This window comes from Phascolarctos cinereus, unplaced genomic scaffold (genome assembly GCF_003287225.1).
Source record: "Phascolarctos cinereus isolate Bilbo 61053 unplaced genomic scaffold, phaCin_HiC Scaffold_726;HRSCAF=1367, whole genome shotgun sequence".
In the NCBI taxonomy this organism is placed as follows: Eukaryota; Metazoa; Chordata; class Mammalia; order Diprotodontia; family Phascolarctidae; genus Phascolarctos; species Phascolarctos cinereus.
Genome location: NW_027556098.1, coordinates 413,047,922 through 413,071,832, shown reverse-complemented (window position 1 = coordinate 413,071,832; position 23,911 = coordinate 413,047,922). Strand labels below are relative to the sequence as shown.

The following is a 23,911-nucleotide window of genomic DNA, read 5'->3' as shown; positions in this document are numbered from 1 at the left end:
GAAGGGGTCATAGCGTACACCAGTCTATCAGAAGAACTCATCTCTCATGCTGTTGTTGCTTCTGCAGGTGTCCCAAGAATTATTTCTCTTTGTTAGACTGTTCTTCTCCCTTGGTACTTTGATGGTCCGATGTCCCACGTTGAACAAGATTCCTGGGTGGCTCTAGAACAGAATCAAGACACTCAGGCAGGTACAGAACCAGCCCAGACCCTTCATGGGTATGGGATATATGGATGTTGCTTCTGCATATCACTTAATCAGAGTTTGGAGTCAGAGAAATAGTTGCATTATTATTATTATTATTTCCACTAAAAAGTCAAGTGGAAACTTTAAGGAATGCAGTCTAGGGCCTAGGTGGAAGTTGAGCAAAAGGGAGTTAGAGGGGCAGCTAGGTGGCACAGTGGATAGAGGTCCAGCCCTGGAGTCAGGAGGACCTGAGTTCAAATGTGACCTCAGACCAAGCTCTTGATTCTTACTAGCTGTGTGAACCTGAGCAAGTCACTTAACCCCAATTGCCTAAAAAAAACCCCAAAAAACAAAAGGGGGTTATGTTAGAATAAGAAAACACTGTTGATGGTGAATAGACTAACCAGTGGGAAAACCAGTTCTGAGGTTAATAGAAAAAAGGGCATTCGCAAGCAAGAACCAAGGTCACAGAATTGTGGGGAGTGAGAGATCTAATTAGGGATGGAGAATTCCATGGGGAAATTATGTACTTCAAATAGGCTATAACCTCTATAGTACCCAGTGAGTGGGGACACAGGGGAAGGAAATTCGATTGGGGAGTAGGGAACTAAAAGGTGTGCTTTTGTTGATACGTGTGCGCTCACGTTACACATGGGGGACACCCGGCCTTCCCAGGTTGTTAGTAAAGCTTCTTCCTGATTCAGCAATGGCTTCATGGAATCTGTAGTAGTGATATAGGTAACATGGAGGTTGGAGATTGGAGCTAAGATCGGCCCAGCTGCCATCAGACACAAATCAAACTGCTTCACTCATGCTTGGTGCCCAGTCTCCGTCTTAGGGCGCAGCTCTTCTTATGCCCTGCAGGTGGCACTAGCAGGACACAAAGTGCTCCGTCTCTCCCCACGCACCTGGTCCCGACCAAGATAGAGGCAGATGGAAGCTCTCTCCATTTCACATCTGACCCTTCCCAAAAGTTTCTAAGGACAGCAGCTGGCCTCCAGTGAAGCCCAGGGCACCTGAGCCTCCCTAAAGCACAATGTGGGTGTAGCCCTTGGGAAACGGACCTTGGCTTTCTGGGAAGATCAAGGAATACCCTTGATAGCTTCTCAGACCAGAGGGAAGAGGAAAGTGGTGGTGGTAGAGATCCCCACAGTGGCCCCTGAATGACACTTCAGCACAGAGCCACAGAGCCCTCCCACTCCAAGCCCCTTGATTGACTGAACACCTCATAAGAGCCCTCTCCATAGATGGTCAGGGAGTTGTGACCTCCTACACACACACACACACACACACACACACACACAAGCTGAGCCTCGGTGCTGAGGAGGCAGTGTCTCAAGGGGCAGGTGGACCTCTTCTGAGCAAAGCGGAGGAAAATAGAGAACACTGGCTTTTGAGTCAAATGATGCTATTGGAATTACACCCTTTACTACTTACTACCTGTGTGGCATTAAGCAGATCCCTTCACCTCTGGGCCTAGATTTCCTTCACTGTGAAATGAGGTGGTTAGAATAGATCATCTGTAAGTCCCCTTTTAGGGGTCCTGTGGCTTTTACCTTCCCTGGGAGAAATCCCACCCAGACCATTGGCCCAAGGATCCCTCTTCCCATCAAGTAAATTGTTGTAAGAGTTCAGGGTCTTTGCTAACTACTGTCCAAATAAAGCAGCACAGGATACAGATAGGTAAAGAGAACACCAATTTATTTATCTACCCAAGAGTGTGACACACATATGGGCATATATGTCTCACAAGCCCTCAAATCACATACAGATGTATTTATGTGTATATGTGAATGCATATATGTAACTATGTGTATATATGTGCAAATATACACATATACATACATACAGAATAGAACAAGTGTTTTGTATAAAACAGTTTTGGCTAAGATCTAGTAGGGCTGGCAGGCTAGAAAACGTTATCTCTTCAGATAAGGAAAAAGTATGCTTAAGTTGTTACAAAGGAAAGAACGTATCTCTGGCATAGGCATTTACACTAGCCTGGAGGAAACAGTTTCTTCTTCATCAGTTAACATTTGTTAAGCCCTGATCCAGGCTCTTTTAGGTAGGATAAAGACAGAGGGATGAGTTCCTGGCACTATTCAAAGGGTACCAAGACTTTTCTTGCTTAATTGTAAAGTAATTAGGGGAGAAAGAGGTCACATTGAGTCAGCACTGTCACAGAAGCATCTGGTAGAGAGGGATAGAATTACAGTAACAGCAAATATAGGGGGAAGTAGAGTCAGTGATGTTCTCCCGCAAAGCCACTTTCCACAAAACTGCTGATCTCCAGCCCCTGACTCAGAGCACAGAGGCTCTCTGGTCCTTGGGGCCTTACTTAGCCGTGTGACCACAGGCAAATCCCTAGCTCTCTCTAAGCCCCAGTTTCCTTCTCTGCAAAATGAGGAAAACAATAGCTTTACTGGTGACGTCACAGGGCTGTGGGGAAGAAATTGACTCTCCAGCTGGTTGGTTTGTAGCCTGCCCAGATGCCAATAATCAAGGGCCGCCCATTCACCTGGCCAGATTTCCACACAATATTTCAGCACCGATTCCCGTCTGATTGCTTGAGTTTTGGACATTTTTGGTTGAACAGACAGCTTTCCCTTTTTCTGTTAGCTCATTTTCCAGCCTATTTCTTGACTTTAAATGTTATATTATGTATAACCTATATCAAACTGCTCATCTTCTCAATGAGGGGGTGGGGAGAGAGGGAGGAAGAGAATTTGGAACTCAACATTTAAAAAAAATCTTAATAATTGATTTTACACGCAATTGGGAGCAAATATTTTAAAACACCCTTGCGTTAAAGTTGGTCTTTGCTCCTGGGATAGAGGAAGCAATTACCCCAAGTTTAAGGTTTTTCATGCTGCTGTTTTCAGTGCTAATTCTGGAGGTCTGTAAGTTTTCAGAGCTTCCTGAGAAGTGTGATCTAAGGAGAAGTGTGGCCACTGCTCTCCTGGCCTGTGCTCTGGTCTTTACCAGGAAGGGACCTTGTTCTCCTGTAGCCACAAGTGCTAGAGAGCCTCTTGACCCTGGAACTGTGACCTGGAATCACTTCTGGGCAATGCAATAAGGTCCCAAAACCAGTGTCAGCAATGGGTTCCCAGTAACCTCTTTCTGACCAGTTGTCTGACCGCCTTACCACGTGTGGGCTCAGAGTTCCCAAAGCTGCCAACAGCACTGACACCAGTCACCTCCAAAGCCTAATACTGGTGTTGTAGCTCTGGGCTGCACACTGCTCTTATATCACAGACCTTTCCTGCTTACCTCCTAAGTTGTCTTGGGTTGGAGAAATGTCTCATGTTGACTTTTGTTGGCCCTGCCTCCAGAATTTGATCTGAGGTATTATTTTTGAAGTTGTTTGGAGGGGAATGTCGGCAGAATTTAACCCAGTGCTTTCTCTACTCTGCCATATTGGCTCTGCTTCCCAGACCTTTTGCTTTCAAACCCTCTATCCACAGTGTCAGTGCAAATAGACTCCAACTTTCTTTAGCTTTCTACCCATTCTCCTCTCATCCCTATTTGCTTAAACTTTCTCTCTTCCACTTTTATCTCCTTTTAAAAAGTTCCTTTTGATTTTTTTTCCTTTCTGTCTACAAAAGTGGTTCTTAAGGGTGCCATGGTCTTTAGTTCTCTGAGAAATCTGGATTGTTTGGAGGTTCTTTACAGAGGGCACCTCTAATGGACGTGATGAGGGGCAGTCTTAGTCTGAAAGTCCCCACAGCACCAATTATCCATTTCTCTTATTTCTAGTTCTTCAAGACTAGTTTTTATTTATGTTTTTATGCATAGGTAGCTGCTAATAACCAAAAGTTCTGTATTAATCTGGCCCCAACTATCTAAGTATCCATTCCAGTTTAAATTGAGCCTTACCACTTGGGTTTTGGACATCCTGTGTTGAACATGCATTTTTCCTGTATCCCAAGTTTTCAACAGATTGCCTAAGTGGGTGTTGGTATGAGGTTTCTTCTGTGCCAGTCCCAAATAGATACCAGTATCCTTCTGCCTTGTGGCAACCTAGTGTTGGGCAAGACCACCTACTTAACAGTATACCTTTTCCGCCTGAGTCACTCCTTTGCTCACAAATGAGGAAGAATCAGTTTGGGGTTTGGAAGCTATTTCTCCTCATCCTTCCTGAGTTTGGAAAGTTTAATTCTCTGACTACTTCACGGCTCGTTAACTACTGAGAGAGTTCAGTCCAACAAACTATTGGACAGGTGTCTGAGTGTAGACTGTGGCATTGAATGGTGAACTCATCCAGTAATAGAGAGTGATCCCTCTGAGGTTGATGTGTGTATTAAAACAAATCTTGGTTCAGGACTCATCCCAGTCAATTAAAGCAAACTCAGGAGATAAGACAAAAGTAGTTTTGTTTTTTTTAAAGCATACCAAGGCAAATTGCAGTTAGAGTGTGACAATGGGTAGAATTCAAATTTCGGGCTGATTGAGCACTACACCCAAAAGGTCAAGCAAGGCTAAAACATGGGGGATACTCAGACTAAATTCTGCCCCACTGGCTGACTTTACACGTTTCCAAGAAAAACAAAAACAGCTTGGGAATAAGTTGAATTCAACTTCACTGAGAGATGAAGCAAGAGTTAGAGGAGGAAAGAGCTAAAAATTAAATTATAAGTCATTAAGATTAAAATTATAATTGAGAGCACTAGAGGAAATGAATGGAAAAGGAACAAGAGTGCTAGATAAAGAATTGGAAAAGAGCTGAGAGCTACAGAAGAAAAGAAACTTGAAAATTCTTGACACAAGAGACATGAGTCTTGCTCAAGCAATAGACTTCTGACTCTACAAGACAACAAGAAATACTAAAATAGTCAAAAGAATTTTAAAAAAGGAAGTAACATATAAAAAATAACTGAACTGGAAAACAGATCAGGGAAAGATAATTTAAGCATCCTTGGATCACCTGAATGCCATGACCCAAAAAAAAAAAAGATAATAAAAATTGTATTTCAAGAAATCATGAAAGAAAACTGCTGGGGTGTTAGAACCAGAAGGCAAAGTAAAAATAAGAAGAATCCACTAGTGGCATCCTGAAAGAAATCCCAAAATGAGAACTTCCAGAAATATTATAGCCAAAATCCAGAGCTTCCAGATCAAAGAAAAAAATAACACAAATAACAAGAGGAAAGAATTCAAAGACCAGCAAGCCATAGTGAAGACCACCCAAGATTTAGCATCCATCACTAAAAAGAAGCACAGTAACTTAGGATAGGTTATTCCAGAAAGCAAAAGATATAGGCTTACAAGAGAGACTTCCCTCAAGAAACAGCATGTAATCCTTTAGGAGGAGAAAAAATTAAATCAATTTTTTTTTAAAAAAGAGGGTATAGGTTGAATATGGCTAAGATTGAAACAAAAACAGTTAAATAAAAAAAAACTTTGCTGCAAGCCTCTCTGAAATATAACAGCTGTGGTAGCTCATGTGTATATAGAGCTTATCATGTGTCAAGTACTATGCTTATTGCTTCACAAATATCTCTGTTGGTCCTCATGACAAGCCTTAGAAATTGGTGCTATTTCTGTCCCCATTTGAAAGATGAAGAAACCAAGGCAAACAGAAGTTCAGTGACTTGCCCAAAGTCAAATAATGAGTAGCTGGATTTGAATACAAGTCTTCCTGACTCAGGACCCAATATTCTATCCTGTGACACCTCACTCTCCCAGCTATGAGAAAAAGGTCTCATGTCCAAAATGAATAAGGAACTGATTATGATGTGTAAGAAAAATAGCTTTTCTCTAATTGACAAATGGTTGAAGGATATGACCAGACAATTTTCGAAAGAATAAATTCAAACTATCAATAAACATATAAAAAAAATCTCCAAAACAGTAATAATCACAGAAATATAAATTAAAATGGATCTGCAGTTGGGCCTCACACTCCTCAGATTGCCAAAGTTGTCCCCAAAAGGAAAATGACAAATGTTGGAGGGGCTGTGGGAGAAACAGACACATTATTGCATTGTTGGTAGAGATGTGAATTGGTCCAGCCATCTGGGAAAGCAATTTGGAACTATGTTCCCAAAGTTACTAAATGTGCATATCCTTTCACACAGTGATACTACTACAGGCCTCTATCCCAGAGAGATCAAAGAAAGAGAAAAAGAACTTATAGGTACAAAATATTTGTAGCAGCTTTTCTTGTGATAGCACAAAACTATTACAAACCAAGAGAGTTCCCATCAATTGGGGAATGGCTGTACCAATTATGGTACATGAATGTAATGGAACAGAATTGTGCCATGAGAAATGATGAAAGGGATGGTCTCAGAGGAATCATGGGAAGACTTGTATGAACTGATGCAGAGTGAGCGTACAAAGCAAGGTGAACAAAGTGACAGTATTGTAAAGATGAACAACTTGGGGAGGCTTAAGAACTCTGATCAACGCACAGCCAGCCAAGATTACAGATAACCCATGATGAAGCAAGGTACGCATTTCCTAGAAGAGGGAATCATGAAGCAGAATGAGGCACATAGTTTGACACAGACAGTGTGGATATTTGTTTTGCTTCATGATGCATATTTGTTAAAAGGTTGTCACCCCCCCCCCCCATTTTGTCAAAGGAAAAGTAAGGGAGGGAAAATAAGTGGTTGTAATTTGAAAAAAAAAATTTAAATAAAAATTCAGATGCCATGCTGATATTGATCTGATCCCAGGGAGGAGATATCTTTCCATCCTTAAAGAGAGTGGTTAAGGAAGGAATTGAGTAGCAAATATTCTGAAATATCAGCTCAAAACTGTGTTTGAACATATTATGATTATCCTTGTTCAATCTTCCTATAAATAGTACCTCAGGCCATCTTGGGGGAGGGATTTACATGAGGGCATGAGGGACCTTGCTAGTTTGGACACTTCTCTTTTTCAGTTAGAATGCTTCGATTTAGAATAATGCTAAATTAAACAAAATTGTTTCTGGAAAATTGGGGCCCAAAATTCAGAGTACAGTATTAATATTTTTTTTCAATAGAGGAATTATTCACTTCACAGTAGAAATCATGTAAGTTTGAAGGTGGAAGGAATGATATAATCAGCAGTTATAAAGTACCTACTTGGGTTGACTGTGCTTGACTCTAGAATAGATACAAAATTTAGATATTTAGATGAAAATCTCAGTTCTTGTCCTCAAGAAGCTGAAATACAAATGGGAAATCAGACACTAACACAACTATACTAGACATAGCAGGACAATGTCCTCAGAGTTATAAAATGAAGGACTATGTGGGGTCCAAGGGAGAAACTGAATCAGCTAGCTAATAACTATTTATTAAACATCCAATAAATGAATGAATGATGAATCATTTTTTAAGTGCCTGCTATATGCAAAGCACTAATGCTTTGTGTTGGAAAGACAAATAAATATGTTCCCCAAAGCAGCTCACATTCTAATGGGAGAAGATAACACATCTACACACACACACACACACACACACACACACACACATGCATAGCACTCATGGAGGAATTGCCCATCTGGCAGCACCCAGAAGAGGCTCCTGTTGCTGGGGCCCAGGAAAGGAGAGGGAGCTTGGGGAATTCCAGCTGAGATATAGACAAGTGAACCAGCACAAGGACCAGCGGAAGGAGACCAGTCACAGGGCATCTGTTTCCTAGACAGTCTCCGTAGATCTGGCTGGAGGAGTCTTACCTGAGCCAAACTCTGAGGGAGAAGTAGTGTAGAAAGTCATGATGACTCAGTCTCCTAGTGTTGCCAGCTCTACTTACCAACCAGTGTTGGGGTAGGGTCTGGTGGGGAAGGAGCCCTAAGTGTGCAGCTTTTTGCATTACCTGCTCTTTATCACGTACCCCTACCTGATAATTGTCAAGTTCTTCCTACCATGGGAAGGAACTGAGATGCAAGGGCCCACCTCTTCTCCTGAGATGGACCTATCTGAATTGTCATAAAGTTACCTCTAAAAGCTGTCCCTACCTTGAAGCCATTGCTGATTTCCAGGGATCAGCCTGTCAACGTCTTGCTACCTTGTTTTAATAGATCCTTTTAATTCTCTTCGTCCTGAGTTTTGTCTCATTAATCACAATGAAAGCCCAAATGAAGAATTTTCCTATTAACAAATAGTGAGCAACAGTCTGGAGATTTTTATTTCTGGCTTTTTGGCTTTAACTGGGGCGGGGTTGGGGGGGGCTCTCCATTCCTGCAAGCTGGCATTCAGGCCTCATCTGAAAGTGAGCTGGAGTGGACCCGCCCCCCAAGCAGGTTACTTAAGTAGTGAAGTGGCAGAGAATTTAGCTCCCAGAGGCCTGATAATTGAAAGAGAAGGAGTACAATTAAAAGTGTATGGTAAGTGCTGCCCTTCCCATGGGCCATGCAGTCACCCCAATAACCTTTCTCTGTCTGGGATGGGAGGCCTTTCCTGAGTTCCTTAACCAGGGACCAGGGAGAATCCAGAACATGATTCTTGAGATTAGCCCCAGGGAACATCTGGAGGGCCGCTTCAGGCAGGGCCAAGGTGGGTTGACAAGAGCAGCTCTGCCTCACATTTGCTTAGCAAACCTTTGCAATCCTAGCTTGGACCCAAAGATCTACATCCCAATAAGTCCAGAGCCCCTTCAAGGCTACTGATTAACTCAAGGAAGTCTGTGGATAGGAGGGACAAAGAAAGTGCTGGAGGAAGGATGTCAGCTTGATGCTGACTCATTTTCTCTTATCTTATCTAAGCCCCAAACCTAGGTAGAGTCTTTTAGAGAAGCTGTGAGCCCAGGAATCCTTGGGAAGTAAAGGTGATTGGGAGGGGGCAGTCAGTATTTGGGAGGGGGGTAATTTCTTTTTCCTAACTTGCCCGGGCCATACTGTGAGCTAGGAGGGGCCACTGAGGGCTTCGAATGGCACCTGGTCCCCTCCAGTTGTATCTGAGACAGGCAACCTATCCTTGAAGCTCACTTGCCTCAAGATAGTTAAAAGTCCATGAGGCAGAGGGAACATTGTTCGGGGTGAGGACAGTCACTGCCACTCCTTTTCCAGCTTGGCCCAGCAGAGGTCAAGTCCGGACTCCCCATTCCCCAAGAGGCAGAAGCCTTGCTGCCTGGGTACCTGGGACCACCTGGATGCCTGTTCGTCCTGAGGCTCCCAGTGCTGGAGGAGGACCCCAGAGGGAGGACACCTGTATTATCTCTATTTTCTAGAGGAAAGGCCAAGACGGAGGGGCCCAGGCTGCTCTGAAGGGACTGGCTAGGACAGAGGGTCACAGCTCCTGCTGAGGTCTCAGTTGGAGGAGCAGACAAATTCAATATGGGGAGTGAAGAAGTCAACTGGGGCAACTTTCCCAACCAGGAGAGATTTCCAGTTGGGCAATGGATTAATAATTTGTTGCTCTGTTGTTTCAGTCATGTCTGACTCTGTGACCCCATTCCGGGTTTTCTTGGCAGAGATACTGGAGCAGTTTGCCATTTCCTTCTCCAGCTCATTTTACAGAGGAGGAAACTGAGGCAAACAGGCTGAAGTGACTTCCCCAGGGTCACTCAGATAGGAAGTGCAGAGGAGCAGGGACCTTTCCTGATGAAGGACATGAGGCAGACCAGGAGATCAGTAACCAAATGTCTCCCATTGATAATACCACCTCGGGAGCACCAGACCCCAGAACTAGCTCTGAAAACAGCAGCACAAAAAAGCCTGAAGCTTGGGACAGTGTCTCACCACCCCCAGGTGAGTTGAACCCAACTTGAACATAGAGTTTAAAGTCAAAAAAGAGGCTGGAGGATTTTGTCAGATACTTACTTGCTGTAAAGTTTTTTTTTTTTATATTACTTCACTGTTGATACCTTTTAGCAAAATGTAGTTTCCCTGATTAAACCTTTTAATTAGTTTATCATTGCTTTTGCTGTTCCTTTGCCTGAGATCATTGGCACCAAACCTGCTATTTTTCTGACTTTAGCTGAAGCATATTAGATTCTGCTCCGGCCCTTTACTGTAACTCTGTGTGTGTGTCTTTCTGTTTCAAGTGTGTCTTTTGTGAATAACATAGAGTTGGATTCTGGTTTCCAATCCATTCTGCTATCTACTTCCATTTTATGGGTGAGCTCATCCCATTCCCATTCAAAGTTGTGATTGTGGCTAAATGATGCAATAGATAGAGCGCCAGCCCTGGAGTCAGGAGGACCTGACTTCAAATCTGGCCTCAGACACATAACACTCACTAGCTGTGTGACTCTGGGCAAGTCACGTAACCCCAATTGCCTCACACACATGCAAAAAAAAAATTGTTTAAAAAAGTTGTGATCGGTAACTATATTTCACTCCATCACGTTTTCTTCTGTTTCTTCTTCCCTCTCTTTTTATCCTCTCCCTCCTCACAAGTCTATCTGCTTCTAACCACTGCCTCCCTTCATCTGACCTCCCTTTATTTTTCTCCCTTTCTCTTATCCCTTCCCCTCCTATTTCCCTCTTGGGTATGTTACATTTCTGTACCCAACTGAGTGTGTATATTATTCTCTCTTTGAGACAATTCTGATGAGAGTGAGGTTCAAACATTGCCTGCCACCTCCTCCATTTCCCCTCCATTTTAAAAGCTCTTCCTTGAGGGCCTTTTTACTGTGAGATAATTTTCCCATTGTCCCCTCCTCCCAATGAACCCCCTTTTTGCCCCCTTCCTTATTTTTAGAGATCATACTAACATAATGACTCACATCCATGCCCTCTGGTTATATAAACTCCTTTCCAACTGTCCTAATAGTGGTAAAGTTCTTAGGACTTCTTACAAATATCATCTCATCTGAGAATCACAGCAAGTCCAGTAGGTAGGTACTATTATGATCCTCATTTTATGGTTGAGAATACTGAGGCAGACAGTGGTTAAGTAACTTACTTAGAGTAACACAGCTAACAAGGGTCTGAATTCATATTTTAATTTAGGGGTTTTTTTGCTCCAGGCCCAGCAATCCTTTGACTGCACAACTTATAACACAAATTTCCAGTTAGAGACTGAGTGAGAGGTATTAGTAGGGCTATAAACAGAATTTCTGACTGCCAAGGTTGGTCTCCCTGTTGGACAGTGGAGGCAGTGCTCCCTTGCAGAACACTTCCCTGGAGAGGTGCATGGACAGGGCATCTAGTGGGGAGACCTAGGACATCAACAGGGCCCTGCTTGGGGTGCGAGAACCTTGTGCTCCCACAGGGTCCCCGCAGATCTGAGCCTTATGCACTACCCCTGGTCAAATGAGATGACTTTTGTCAAGAGCTTAGCATGGTGCCTGCATGCAGTAGGCACTCAATAAATGCTTATTTCCTTCCTCCTCCCCTAGTTCAGCTGTTGTTCCTCCTTTGACCAGCTGGGGACACAAAGAGATCAGCAGATGCTCTCTGCCCCAGGAGAGATTCTGCAGCATCCCCTGAGGGCTCAGTAGCCTTGGCTGGGATGAGACCAGAGGAGGCCAAGAGTCTGCCCCTGTCTGAGCAGCAGAGAACCAGAGATGGCAGGAGGCACCTGGCCCAACATCCCACAGCAGGCCTGATCAACAGTCCTGCAGCCTCTGCCTATCCACGACCTCATCAGTGTTCAGGCCTCTCTTTCCCTTATGGACAGCTCTGCTTGTGCGGTCTCCTTATGCTGTGTGACATCAGACCCCCCTGTGATGACCCCACTTGAGTCCTTGCTCTCCCCTTGGGAACCAGATAGAGGAATGCTGACCTGCTACCACACAAGGGCCCTTCAGGGTCCTGAGGACTGCTTTCTTGTGCCCTCTCCACTCTGACCAATCCCTCCAGTCATGACTGAGTCACTACATTCTTGTGGGTGGATACTCTAATGCTTCAATTAGCTATGATTTGTAAGAGGTGTGCCCTCCACCCCCATAGTTCTCTGTCCTATTATCCTTAGCAAATGGACACCATGCACCTCTGAGGCTGAAAAATCCATCTGCCTCTGGTCACTTGGCAAAGGTCAGTCCTTTGATGATGGACACACTGACCTCCTGGAGGTCTCTCCTGCCATACCTTGTACATGAGAACCCAGGGTCACTTTCCTGGCTCAATGAGACACTGAAGATCAGCTTCATCACTGAAGTCTTGTCCATGTCCATGTTAACATGTGGTGCTCAGAACTGAACACAGCATTTGTTTCAGGGTTATTTCTGTCCCTCCCAGAGCACAGAAAGATCCCTGCTTCCCTGGCTCCAGCCAGCATGCTTCTATTACTGCAAGCCAAAATCAAGTCAGTTTTTCATCTCAGTTTTTCATCCAACCAATCCCTGAATTTTTTCCACACCAACTATTGTCAGGCCTCATGTCTCACCTTTTGTATTCAGTGACTCCCGCAGCATCTCAAGATTTGGAAGAGAGGGTCATTTTGCCCAACCCAATCCAATGTTTAGTTGGAGATCTCTACTGAAGAGAAGCCTTCTATTCCTGAAGGCAACCTATTCCACTTAGGTTGGGGTGGTGATGCAGTGATAATTCTATCTGCTCCACTGTGTAAGCCACGTTTCTCAATCCTTTCAGCCGTGGCACTCACTCACTACTTGCACAGTGACTTTTGTGACAGCTCAGGTTTAGAACTCTTCATGTCTTCTGAGTTATGCGCACTGCCTTGCACACAGCAGGTCTGTAATGCATGCTTGTCAAATAGAAGGTGCTAGAACCAACAGATCGGTCACCACTGTCATTTCTGATATGTAGTTGAAAGACCATCTCATAGGGTCTCATAGCCATAAGGGATCTTAAAAGGACCAATTCACACATGAGCAGGAATCCTTTCTACATCCTTCTTGACTAGTAGCTCTTCATCCTCACCCTGAATACCTGTAGGCAGTGGAGAATATGTTATCTGTGAAGGCAGCCCGTTCCTCAGGGAGTGATATGTCCCCCCCCCCCATTTCCAATTCTTTCAGCTAATCATTCTCCAACAGGTATGGTTTAAAATCACCCAAACATCCTCTTTGCTTTTCTGTGGTCACACTATCAAAAACTTCATTTGAAAATACCTAGAACTGAACATGGTGTTCCTGATAACTGTCTTCCTTCAGGGCATGTCCCATGCTCTGCCTCCTTTAAGCCCTGGATCAGAGTTCATACGGTTATAGGCTCATAGATTCTGAGCTGGCAGGGAGCACAGAGATCATCTGCATTGTTGGCTTTTCATCTTCTTTGTCTCATGGGTCCTGTGGGCTCTAGTCTGAGGAAGAGAAATGAGCAGAACCAAGAGAATGTTACATACAGTAACAGTAATATTGCTTTAAGAACGTAAGTCATTGTGACTATTATAGACACCCAAATGAACTACAAAAGACCTATGAAGATGCAGATTGGGAGAAAGAACTGATAAATAGAAGTATGTATACATATTTGTGTCTATTGGTAGCCATCTATAAGGTAGTGGTTAAGGAAGGAAGAAAAAAACAGGAAAGAAAAAAAGAAATTTACATAACTACTATATATTTAAATGGAAGAGCAAGTTGTACATAATATATTTGCAGTTTTATGTGCAAAAAAAATTAAGGTTATACTTAGGGGGGAAAAAAGAAGTCTGTGGACCACTCCTCAGTGGTTTTTAAATTCACAAAATAAAATACAAAGGAAACCAAAAGTTAGTGAAAATAAAGATGTAATTTCTTCTTATCCATGTTTATGGGCCACCTGAAATTTAAGAGCTAATGATCTAGTTCAATGTCCTCATTGTTACGGAAGAAAACAGAGAACCAGTGTTGTGACTTATCTTTGATCAAACAGACAGCAAGTAGCAGAGCTGGATTTGAACCCAGGCTCCCTAGGTCAACCCTCTTTCCTTCTTAGAAAGTTGTTTAAGGCTCAGACTGAAGAGTGAGCAGGCAATTATTACAGAAATTGGCAGTGTCAAAGAAATGTCTTGTTGTCAGGTCTTCCTATGCCTGAATCCACAGTTCTTTCACCATCACTCATTGCCTTCTTCCTTGCAATGAGGAAATTGAGAAATTTGTCTTTCATTTTTTTAAAAAGAAGTCCCAGAGATATTCAAGGAAGAAAGAGCAGTCAGAGTCCCCTGTAACTCACACAGAACTCAACGGTGTCTGAGGCTCCTTCCAGCTCTAGATGCTTTCACTGGCCAAAGGGCCAGCTGTGACCAGCCCAAGGGAAGCTCCACGTTGGAGGGGAGGAGGAATGGCAGCAGGTGGTCTGAGATTCCCCAGGGAGCTCACTCATCACAGGACAGTCCCAGAACGGCGAGTGTGTCCAGTAAGATGCCCAGGCTATAGGAAGAGATCAGAAGGAACGGCCAACAAGAAGGGAGGAGGCCAGAGCCAGAAGCAAACTCCTCATGGGTCAGGAGCTGTTCAGAGCCATGAGCAGCAGGGGAAGGGAGGGAATCCCAGCACCCCAGAGACCTCACGTTCCTTGAGGGAGACAGCCCAGCAGCCCAGAAGGAAAACCTAAAAGCCAAAGCCCTGATATGAGCTCTTCTGATCTCAGGGCATCGCTGCAGAAAGTTGGGGGGGAAGCAAGGCCCTCCCAGGAGTTCTCTCTCTCTCCATCCTTTACACAACTCCTCTTTGGACTCTCAATGTTCCAGCCCACTTGACTTCCATTGCAAAATTATTCAGGTTAAGCCATACCTGATAGAGAATTTACTTGGATAGAGAATTTACTTCCTTCCTTATTGACCTGCCATAACTCTCACTTCATGCATTTACACTGGGATCCCTGCAGAAACTCTCTTCCTGCAAGGCTCAGCTCACTTTCCACCTCCCCCAAGAAGCCTTTCCTCATGTCCCCTGCCCCTGATGACAGCCCCCTTCTCCAATTGTCTGAGATCTTTATCCCAGGTCTAGCACTGGGCCACCTAGCTGCCCAGCTTATTAGTTGGACTGAATAGAGTAGGAAGAACTAATAGAGCCTTGAAGGAGTAGTAATGCTTCTAATCTCTATCATGCTTGAATGGTTTTTCCTCTGGACAGCCAGAGCAGCAGGGAATTATGAGATTAGTACCCCCATTTTACAGATGAGGCAATGGAGAGTCATAGAGCAGAGGTGACTCCCCCAAGGTCACACAGTAAATGCTGGAGCTGGGATAGGAATCCAGACCTCCTGATCCCTAGTCTAGAGCTCTCTTCTTTCCTTGGCCCTGCCCCTCTAACAGAAGCTGGAAGCCCTGGGAAAGCCCAGCTCCCCTTGTGTCTGGTGAAGGGCCCAATCTCTTGTTGCCTTCAAGCCTGAAAAAACTCTGCAGGGGAAATGAGACAGCCTTGGTCTCACCTAAGTTCCTTGTCTCAGCTCCTGTTATGGGTGGCCTCTTTCTTCACAGGCTCTTCAGAGAGTCCAGTGGGCTCAGCTTCCTTCCCAGGTCCCAGCTGTTATAGTGTCCTGTGCTGAAGAGGGGAGCCATTTCCTCCCCTCCCATCCCAGCCTATGATGCCCTCCCTCTGCCCTCCATTCATAGAGCCTCTCTCTTTCTTTTTATTTTATTTCATTTCTTTAAAAATATTTATTTGTTTTTAGTGTGTAGTATTCACTTTAATAAGATTTTGAGTTCTAATTATTTCCCCCTGACTCCCTTCCTTTCCCCCTCCCCAAGATGGCCTGCAATCTGATATAGGTTATACATGTACATGTACATATACATATACAATCATGTTAAAATATTTCCATATTAGTCATGTTGTGAAAGAAGAATCAGAACAAAAGGGGAAAATCATGAGAAAGAAAAAAAGAGAAAGTAGTATGCTTTGATCTGAATTCAGACTCCAAAGTTCTCTGGATGTGGATAGCATTTTCCATCATGAGTCTTTTAGAATTGTCTTAGATCATTGCATTGCTGAGAAGGTCAAGTCTATGAAAGCTGGTTATCACACAATGTTGCTATTACTGTGTACAGTGTTCTCCTGGTTCTGCTCACTTCACTTTGCAGCAGTTCATGTAAGTCCTTCCAGGTTTTTCTGAAGTCCACCTGCTCATCATTTCTTATGGAATAATAGCATTCCATTACATTCATGTATCACAATTTGTTCAGCCATTCCCCAATTGATGGGCATCCCCTCAAGTCTTGGCCACCACAAAAAGAGCTGCTATAAATAGTTTTGAACATGTGGGTCCTTTTCCCTTTTTTATGATCTCTTTTGGAAATAGACCTAGCAGTGGTATTGCTGGATAAAAGGGTATGCACAGTTTTTTAGTCCTTCGGGTATAGTTCCAAATTGCTCTCCAGAATAGTTGGATCAATTCACCACTCCACCAACAATGCATTAGTGTTCCAATTTTCCCACATCTTCTCCAACATTTATCATTTTCCTGTTTTGTCATATTAGCAAATCTGATAGGTGTGATGTGGTATACCTCAGAGTTCTTTTAATTTGCATTTCTCTACTCAGTAGTGATTTAGAGCATTTTTCATATGATTATGGATGGCTTTAATTTCTTCTTCTGAAAATTGCCTTTTCTTAGCCTTTGACCATTTATGATTATCCTCTTTCAATCTTGGAGAGGAATGTGTCTCTGGGCAAATAGTTAGCTTATCCTGCCTGGAACAAGAGGGAAACAACAGTGCAACCTATGCTCACAAAAGGGAAAACACCCCAGAACCTTGGCCCTTGATGATTATGGTAAGACTTTTCTTTGGGAAAAACAAAACAAAACAATGAAGTGGGCAGAAGACATTAAGAAAATCCAGGAAGTGAGTGAAAGGTAGAAGAAACAGAAGCTAAAGTGAATTCCAAGAGTGGCCCAGAGGGTGACAGAAAAACTGGTTTCTTAAAGACATACTGCCAGACCATTACCCTCCTCCCATTAACCCCATTCTTTCCAGCTTACAGCGAGATATCCCCCTGCCCCAACCCCTGTCAGCAGTAGTCCTGTAAAGCAGAAGCTTCTCAGCCCACCCCACATGAAAGCAGATTTCATCCCCACTGACTTTCGAGAGGACCCATTTGATAACACGGAATGAAATCTATTGATGAGAAAGAACTGAGAAACATTCTTGTTGGTACAAATGAGCCTATTGTGTTCCAGAATTTAGACAATAACTTAGACAAACGAGAGTCTGGGTCTGTGTTGCAGGACCAGGAAGTCTTGGCAATGGTGGAAAAGGCTGCACCTGATTTCAACCCCTTCACAAGCCTTCACAATGGCTTTATCCCTTTACCACAGTCAGGAGATTGTGAAAAGATGTCACTGGCTTCCAAAGGGTCCCTCCCTCCTCTCTGTGCTATGAACAATAGCAAGTCTCTTTCCTTCCCCAAACTTGACTCAGATGACAGTGAGCAGGAGACAGCAAAGCTTGCAAGCACTTTCCCCAGCATCACCTACCTCTGAAATGGCACTTTTCTGGAATTTCTTAGAACCTGTTCCCAGAATAATGCTAGTGAACTCGATGGCTACCTTGGGGTGGGACTTTCAGCTTTAAACTTGGCCGGTGACAGGGAGACACCATCCCCGTCCCCCTCATCCCAGCTGCCTTCCTGCTCTGTTTTGTCAGAGAGTCATCACCTCCAAATACCATGCTGACCATCACACGTCACTATGTCAGGACATGTCTAGTGCCCAACACCCCAGCTGGCCCCAGGATTCAAGTTACTCCAACCAATTCGGACCTGCCAGTACTGTTCCCCAGTGAGTGGCAATGTTTGGAGAGACAATGGTTAAGGTGGGTTACTCATCTGATTGTGTCTTCAAAGCCATAAAGAAGAAAGGAGAAAATTTATAGTAGGTTCTTGACTATTCATTTGCACATGGACAGCTCTGTGAAAAGGGCTTTGATCCCATTCTGGTAGAAGAAGCTTTGGAAATGTACCAGTGTTCAGAGGAAAAGACAACAGAATTTCTTTAGTTAATGAAGAGCAAATTTAAAGAAATGGGTTTTAGACTGAAAGACATTAAGGAAGTTTTATAATTACACAACAACTACCAGGACCTTGCACTGGAAGACATCATGGCCTGGACAGGAGCCAGCTGAGATCAGGCCCCCCTGCCCACCTCCACCCTGCCATGGAGAGTCCTTCTCTTTGGGAGGCCCTCTCCTCCTCCAGTGGCTTCACACTCTCCAGAAGAAGAAGAGAGGAGGTTGTTTTGGGTTTGTTATTGTTGCTGGAGGTGAGAGGGGAAGAGACAGGAAGAGTTCTTGTGAATCTTAACAAGACTTATCAGCATGCATTGGTCTATGTGAGAGTCTGATCCCTGTGGGAATGGGGAAGAGGAAGGTAAAGCACAGGAATGTGGGGGCCTCTAAGCACCACCCCAACTCCACTTACTCAATTAATTTTATTTGTATTTTGAGAAATGCCCTTCTCAGCTTGGTCTTGGTTTTTTTCTGGGGGACTGCACATATATTGAAGACCAGACTTTGTTGGTGTGTTGTCACCCTTGCCATGAGCAGGAGATACAGGGGTGTTCTGGAGTTCCTTCTGAGAGCTAATCAGTGCCCTTTGAATGTCATGTGTTTGACCAAAATACCCCTCACTGTTAGACTGGCTGAATTGAAATCCATATCTAGTGCAATGGAAAGGGTTTTTAGGGTGTTTATTTGATTTAGCTTTTTTTCTCTCAAAAATGAACTCCTTGTTTCTAACACCGGTTCCTAAACTTTTAAAGGCATGAAGAATGCCATTGAGTTGGGCTCTGTTCTGCCCGCTCTGCTCTGCAGCATTGTGCTTACCCATGATCCAGTCTTGGCTAAATCCTGGATCTTGTTGGAGCACAGCATCTACCTCCCACCCTTGACAATCTTCCCCAGGCTTATAGTCCTCAGTTCTAGGAAGCTGTATAACTGATACTTTAATGTTCAGGTGAAACAGGAATTTCTTTGCAAGCACTCTCAAGTGGGGTTGGGAGAAGGAGCCCAGGATCCCTTGGCCCAGCCCTAACTCAATTTAGTGTCAGTTTTACTTTCCATATTATTCTTGGGGAACAGACTCACCACTGTAGAATGATGCATCTGGTCATCTCTAGTAATCAAAACCTGTCTCTTCTGCTTGTTTGGTATCATATTGTACGTTGTTAAAGCTCTAAATACAGAAGAAATACAATCTTGAATCCAAAGTGATTTGCTAACTATTTTGATTCTTCAGAAACAACCACTAACCAAAGTTTATACGGTTAAAAAACAAAAACAAAAACAAAAACAAAAATCCCTGTGGATCAATAGATAGGTGATTCCTAGATCCTTCCTCACCATATCCACTTCTGAGGAGTTGAGTGACAGAAAGACCAGTGGGGATGACAAGCAGGGCCCCACCAAATTCTGGCTCCTGCCTCTCACCCTCTAGCCATTGAATTCATCCTGACACAGACAGATGCCTAGGACAATTTTTAGTATGCATACCATGGAAGAAAGCCCTTGATGTTATCCCCTCCCCCTCCTCTCCCCTGATCATACAACCTCAGAGCCAGAAATCCCCCAGAGACCTCTGGGATTCTTTGCTTCTGGGCCTCAGAAGTCTTCTTCTCCAACCCAGGCCTGAAGAGGGTCCCCCATTCAAACATCTCTGGCAAATGGTCATCTAGTCTCTGCTTGAAGATTCCCAGTGACGAGGAGGTTGCTTTCTTCTGAGGTAACCCTCCATGGTGGGAGGCATCTAGGGTGTGCAGTGGATGGAATGTTTGACAAATACTGACTACCCCTCCCAACTACCTTTATCTCCCAAGGATTCCTGAACTCACAGCCTCTCTAAAGGACTCTATCTAGGCTTGGGGCTTGCACAATATAAGAGAAAATGAATCAGTGTCAGGCTGACACCCTTTCTCCAGCACCCTTCTTTCTCCCTCCTGCCTTCAGACTTCCTAGAGTTAATTAGAAGCCTCTAAGGGGTTTGGGTTTCTCCCAGCCTCTCACTGGGATGTAAGCCTTTGGGACCAAGCTAGAATTGCAAAGCATCCCTGGGAAACATGAAGTAGAGCATCTCTTGTCAACCTACCTGCCTGAACTGGATCTCCAAATGTTCCCTGGAAATAAATCCCTCTAGGCGGTTCCTGGTGCTGTGAGTTGTCTGGGTCACTAGGTAGTGTATGGCCAAGACATTCTAGCCCACAAGGAAACAGACAAAGGGAGAGAGGAAAAACCCCTGTGTGCCCTTGTCCTTGGGACTTCAGCACTTAGGGACTTCTGAGCTCTAATGTGGTTTCTGTGATTGATAACAAGGCAAATCTGAGTTTGGGGGTTCTCAACTCTTCAGACTCCCTCCTGGGGGAGTGAGCCATGTTCTGGATTCTCCTCACTGCCTAGGTAAGGAAGATAGGGGAGGCCTCTCACCTCAGACAGAGGCAGGGTACTGGAGTAATTGTATGGTCCATGGGAAGGGCAGAACATACCATGCATGGCTAATTGTGCTCCTTCTATTTGAATTATCTGGCCTCTGGAATCAACAATTTCCATAATGTAGAGGTCAGCATCATGGAGTTTGAGTTTCTAGAAGAGCAGGGAGCCATTGGGGAGCACTGTCTTCCCTTCTGTTGTTATCTGCCCTCCAGTAAGAAGATGATAGCTAAGCTGTGTTTCTGTACAGCTGACAGCCTGCTCTGAGAATCCCTGGATGGTGAAATCAGCATTGCTGTCCACTGTCCCATAGGGTGCTTTGGGCACAATGCTGATGGAAGAGTCTTGAGCAGCTTTCGGCTGGATGGGGGCTCCTAAGCCTGCCACAGGGTAAGTTAGGGGATCACTGTAGGGCATGTTTGGAAGGGATTCATGTATCTATGCATCAATCTGCCTGTCCTAGTCTCTGCAGAGGATCTGAGGTCTTGTTGTCTCAAAACCAAAGAGGGCATTTCCCACTAAACCCTGGGTGCTTTTTAAGGCTGACAAGAGTTTAGCTCCTGGGAGGAAGGTGGTTTTCCAGGTAAATACAAGCTCCGAGTGTTAAGTGAGCTGTCCATGGTCACATAGCTAGTAAACATCAGAGCTGGGATCCAGAGGATGGTCTCTGACCACGAAAACCTTCCTTAGTCTACATCACAGATTGCTCAGCTCTGGTGCTCGATGTTGCCTTGAGTCCCAGGGGTGTGGACTCATGGCCCTAACCTTCCCCCCTCAGCCCCTGGATCAGGGAAGACTCCCCTGGCCAGGTCGGCAGAGACTATCTCTGGGCTGGTCTGTTTCCTCCTGGTCTTTGTGCTGATTCACTTGTCTACGTCTGGATCAGGATCCCCCAAGCTCCTCTCCTTCCCTGGGTCCAGCAGAGCTGGTGTCTCACCTGTGATCAGGAGCCCCTTTCAGAGACTTCTGCCACTGTCGGGAACTTTAGAGAGTCTCTCCATTGATCTGTGCTGCCCTCCACGCATGACCACGTCTAGCTGCTCTATCCCAATTGCCAATGTGTGTCTGAAGGCAGGATGGACTGCTCACTTGATGACCTTTGATTGAGGTCACCTCTAACTCTGGGTCTCTTTGGCTCTGGGGAGCTGTACTTTGGGTTTTTTTTTCTTTTTTTGCCTTTCGGTGAGGCATTTGGGGTTAAGTGACTTGCCCAAGGTCACACTGATAGTAAGTGTTATGTGTCTGAGGCCAGATTTGAACTCAAGTCCTCCTGACTCCAGGGCCGGTGCTCTATCCAGTGTGCCACCTAGCTGCCCCCCTGGTCTTTGTTTTCTTCAACGCCTGGAGGAGGTGATACTGATGCTCACTAAAGACCCTTCTCAGCCACCTGTGCCAGCCAACAGCCACACTCTCTGGCTGGGGCAGCTTGTGGTTAGGGTGAAAGGTCTTGAAAGCAAAGTTCCATGTTCTTTCAGCTACTCTTAGTTGTGGTATCTCCCCCTAAAGCCTGAGAGCCTGGATGCCTGAGAAGCTACCCACCTGGGAGAGGCTTTCCAACCCCAATTAGCTCAGTATGGCAGAGAGGCTGTTAGGCAACAATTCGGGTGGAAATTGGGGCCCTGGGCACAATGCTCGGGACAGAGTAAGTGCCTAATACATGTTTGTTGTTAATTAAACAATTAAGGTCAGCATGAGTCACCATTTTGTGATGAGGCAGGCAAAAGCATGAACCCGATCTTGCTTCAATACTTCATGGATTCATAACTTTCTTAGTGTGGAACACCCCTCCACTGATGTAGATTTCTAGTTCCATCTCCAAAGCTTATGACATTGTTTTTTTTTAGCATTGCTTGGACCTGAATATCTCTGTCTCTGTGATTATCCTGGTGCTAAGAATCTCTCATTTAGCTGGACTGGTCGTTACACAAGAGATACACAGTCTGTCCCTGGGGCCATAATCTCAGTCTTTCCCATCTGTTAGATCCTCTTGGGCTCAGATTTGCTGGTGTAACCATCTAGGGCCCTGGGCCACCTCCCCATGACTTCATGGAGGACCTCAGGCTGCTTGGGGGTTTTCACAGTCCAGTGGGAGAGAGGTCATGAATCTCCTTCACTCTGCTCATACCTGTGTCCAGCCACAGGCTTCCCATTTAAAGAAAAAGTGAGGCGTCAAACAGAGGAGGTGACCAGAATGGGAGGGGACATGAAATTGGCCATTGAACCATTGAAATATTGGAGAAACTAGGTTGGAGGGTGTCATGGTCACATCTGCAAATATTTGAAGGACAGTCCTGGGTCAAAGGCAATCAGACTGGTTCTGTCTGGCCCCAGGAGGGAAAACTAAGGGCAAAATTCTAGGGAATTCCAGTGATTTCGGCTCTGCACAAACTTCCCAACAATCAGCTGTCCAGCATGGATTGAGTTGTTTCATGAAGTGGTGAGCTCCCCATCACTGGAAGTATTCAAGCAGAGCCTGGACAAATATGGCAGTGTGGAGGCACATTCAGTTAGGGCTTGGTTTCTTTCACTCTAATTCAAGACATCTCTGGTCCCTTGTGTCTCTGTGCTGCCCCCTCGTGGCTGTGTGAGTGAACACATGCCAGATGCTGGTTTAGTTTTCCTGAGTGTGGATTCTTTGTGGGAGAGAGATGTGGCATCAGTGTGCGAAGGCCTGACTCCCTTTGCACAATCAGTTTCTACAAAAATCAGTTTTGGAAATGAATCTTCCTTCAGAGGCACTGGGACAGTTGGCTCCACACAGGACCTTTCCCAGAGAGGAAGGGTTGACTTAGTCCTGAGCATCAATCATGGACATTGGAGACATAGACTAGAGTCCCGGCTCTGTTAGATACCCACTTTCTGTCTTCAGACACATGGTTTCTTCTCTCTGGGCCTTGGTTTCCTCATCAGTAAACTGAGCACATTGTGCTAAAAATGGCCTTTCAGGTCATCTACACAAAGCCCCAGTGACTCGCCTTTGTCCTTGGAGGAATCTTAATGGCCAATATTTACAGAGGGCTCCAGGGTGTGCACAGGGCTCCACATGAAACATGTCACTGGATCATCACAGCAATCCTAGGAATTGGCTGTTATTGCCCTTATTTTGCAGGTGAGGAAATTGGGGCCAGGAGAGGTTAACTGACTCATACAGGGTCACCCAGATACTCCATTTTCTAGGGGAATTTAAAATCCAAATCTTCTTAACCCCACATTTGGTGGTTTAGCTGTTGTGCCATGCCGTCTTATAAAAAAAAAGTCCACCCATCCAAGGCTTCCCACAATCTGGCACCAGCTTAACTTTCCTGCCTCATCTTCCCCTATTCTTCTCCACATACTGTAAGCCTTACTCAGGGTGGGCTACTATCTATCTGGCCCTTTGTATCCTGCTCTATATCCCACTAGAAACACCCCTGGATCCTCCAGCCTCCAGGCTTTTGTCTGGGTTACTCCCTATGCCTGGAGTGCCTTCTTAGTTCCATCTTTGGCTGTTAAATTCTCACTCATCTGTAAAGTCTAAATTAAACCTCTTATAAGTGTTC

General features: G+C 44.7%; 1 pseudogene; it reads left to right on the top strand.

Annotated features, from left to right (window-relative positions):
- Window positions 1-129: 129 nt before the first annotated feature.
- On the top strand, window positions 130-18,077 carry LOC110220064 (ubiquitin-associated protein 1 pseudogene; annotated as a pseudogene).
- Window positions 18,078-23,911: the final 5,834 nt, after the last annotated feature.